General features: G+C 46.9%; 1 pseudogene; it reads right to left on the bottom strand.

The window, feature by feature from the left end:
- Positions 1-282: 282 nt before the first annotated feature.
- LOC102282079 (adenylyl cyclase-associated protein 1 pseudogene) lies at positions 283-2141 on the bottom strand (annotated as a pseudogene).
- Between the last annotated feature and the right edge of the window lie 791 nt (positions 2142-2932).

Genomic DNA, 2932 nt, shown 5'->3' with positions numbered 1-2932 from the left:
CAGGGGCCCAAGAGAGAAATGTGGTGGATGCAGGGCACCACCACAGCAGCCTACACAGGACAACCTACGGTCAGGTTTGGCCAGGTGCGGGATGGAATGCAGAAGAAAAGGAATGCTCACAGGAAATCATTTTGCTAGGAATGCTAGATGGCCAAGTTTCAGCCTTTGGTCCCGTGCAATCCTTGCCACACTTGTCAATAGTGATAGTTAGTTTAAGTTAGAAGAACTAACTAGGATCAGCTTCTGTTACCTTCACACTCGTTGTTAGAAAAAGGTTAACTTGTGTGAACATTCTGACCTGTTAATTCCTGGGACTGCTATAGTCTTCCCAAAAGACTATTTGTTGGTCAAATAACCCCAAAGGCTGAAAGCTAAAACACACCTGTCCTGGCCTGCAGTTGCTTAAGAATGGATTGGCGGTGTGGTTGAGCTGATATGAAAGAGCTGCACCTTCCTGCGGAAGATCAACTGACCTGCTATCCCACCCCAAATCTCAGCCTGAGGTATATTTCAGTGAAGGCAGGTAGCTGTGCTTCTCAAAGCAGAGAAGCAGTTTAAGAGCAGAAAGGTAGAGGAAATCTAAAAAAGAACCGTCTTGATACAGATTTATCCCATGGTGTGAGGGAGAGGACAAGGAACCCTGTGGCACTTCGCTTATCCAGCAATTTCTGTCACTGTGGTGACCAACTTCTGCCCATTCCATAGGGTCTTAAACTGCTCAGCGACTGGGAACTCATTGAAGTCACCGCCTTCTGTAGGAATGACATTCATCTCAGAAGATTTGGCACTGACTATCTCACAATCCAGGGAGTTCTTGCTCAGGTAAACGTGGCAGCCATCTGTTTTGTTGATGGAAATGGTTGGCACTTTACCCATTACTGTGACATCCTTACTATTGATTATCTTCACAATGCCCACCACGTCATCAAACACCAGACCAAGTTTCTTACAGTTATCTACAGTAATGGAGTTAATTTTGCCCTTGATCTGCAATGTCAAGTTCACACACTTGAATATGTAAGCCACCTGTTTCAGCTCTGTATCCTCTATCACCAGGTTGGAAACATTCTCCTGATTTTCCACTCTCCACTTCTTGCCCTCCAGTTCAAGTAGGGCTGGTTCCTTCTTTGTGACTGGTTTGGGGGGATCTGGTTTAGATGCAGAGAAGGGTTTGGGGCCACTTCGTATCAGACCACTCTGAGCCTTCAAGGCAGGGTTCTTGTGAGTCTTCATGTCATCGGATACGTGTTTCAGGGCATGTGTGATGCTCTCCCCCTGATTAATCTGCGCAAACAGTGCTGAGCGTGAAGCAGAGTCATCTGAGCCTGAACTGGTGGGGACTGGGGGGGGGTGGACCTGGGGGGGGGAGGAGGAGGACCAGATCCAGCAGAGGGTCCAGATGGCAAGCCACTCAGTTCTTTTGCCACAGGCCCTGTTCTGCTCCAGGCCAGTCCGGTGGTATGGAACTCCTTAATGTAAGCCTGCAGCTCTGTCCATATACTCAAGTAAGCTTTGACCCAGTCCACATGCTTTTTATCCACATCTTTGTACTCCTTGAGGACTCGATTTGTATAAAACATGGCAGCATCATTCATTTCCTTCACATAGGGACCAGGCTTGGGAGCCATAGCCACCCAACCCAGGGCCTGGATACTTTCGCTGACAGCTGACAGGTGATTGATCAACTTGCTGCCTCGGTTCTTCTCCCGGAAGGTCACCATTTCTTGGATCTGCTCGGAGATGGGTGCCAACAAGTCAGAAAGCTTGTTGCCTGCTGGCTGCTGGCACTGAGAGGCTGTAACCAATAGAGCTCGCTCTAACTTCAGACCTGTGTGGACCATCTCCGCATGTTTCTGCACATCTCCCCCAATCTCTTTACTGATCTTGAGGTACTCTGCCACAGGACCGGCCAGCAGTGAGTCAAATGCTTGCACATATGGAGTCGTTCCTTTTGCAGCACTGTCTCCATACCCACAGTGTGTGTCAGAGGCATGGGAGACTGCCTCCAGGTGGCCCACCACTCTCTCCAATCTTTCTACCAGATTTCGCATGTCAGCCATAATGTACCACCTCAGACTTCTGTCTCACCTCCGGACCGCGATTGGCCTCTCTCTACTTCCGGCAAGAACCGCCCAGCAACCTTCGCGCCTATACATACCCATTTTTTTAAAAGGAGTATCTTTTAAGCTAAATGGTAAGTCATTACTGTTTGCTTATCTTGAAAGGTGCTCTAATACAAGAGCTCTACAGTCTCACTTCCCCTCTCATGTACTGTATTCACATGTTCTTGGACAAATTATGGGCTGGGCGAAATCCTGCAGTACAAACATCTGCTAAACTGTTTAACTCGGTTATTCATCAGACTTATGTGATTGCAGAACCCTTCTGTCATGAAAAACATATCATCATGAGAACAACTTCTATGGAGCTTACAGTTATAGACAGCTCACTCCTCATCAAAAAACACTGAGCGCCCACTACGCAGCAGGCGCTCTGCCGGGAGATGGCAGGAAGAGTCAGGTCTCCTTTTTTTTTTTTTTCACACTTAACACACCAGCAGGCGAGCCAGACACTACTCAAATAATCATCAAACACATTATTTAAAACTGCAATAAGTGAGATGAAAGAGAAATGCAGGAATCTTGAGAGAATAGCACTTAGAATAGGAGAGAGTCAGGGAAGATCTTTTTTGACAAAGTGGTATTTAAGCTGAAGTCTGAAAGATGGATAGGAGCCAACGAAGTATTGAGTGAGGAGAAGCGTACTGGGCAGGAAGGAAGAATGGGGTGTGTACGTAGGGGATATCAAAAATATTTATTAATTTATGGGGAAAGATCAAGGTCTCAGGTTTAGACATGATGACATTGAGATGCTGTGACAAAAATAAGAACTACATGTTTGGTCTCTGCTCCCGGTTCTTGGCACAGAGCTT

This window comes from Bos mutus, chromosome 12 (assembly GCF_027580195.1).
Source record: "Bos mutus isolate GX-2022 chromosome 12, NWIPB_WYAK_1.1, whole genome shotgun sequence".
In the NCBI taxonomy this organism is placed as follows: Eukaryota; Metazoa; Chordata; class Mammalia; order Artiodactyla; family Bovidae; genus Bos; species Bos mutus.
The sequence above is the reverse complement of the archived record's forward strand: the minus strand, read 5'-3'. Positions and strand labels throughout refer to the sequence as shown.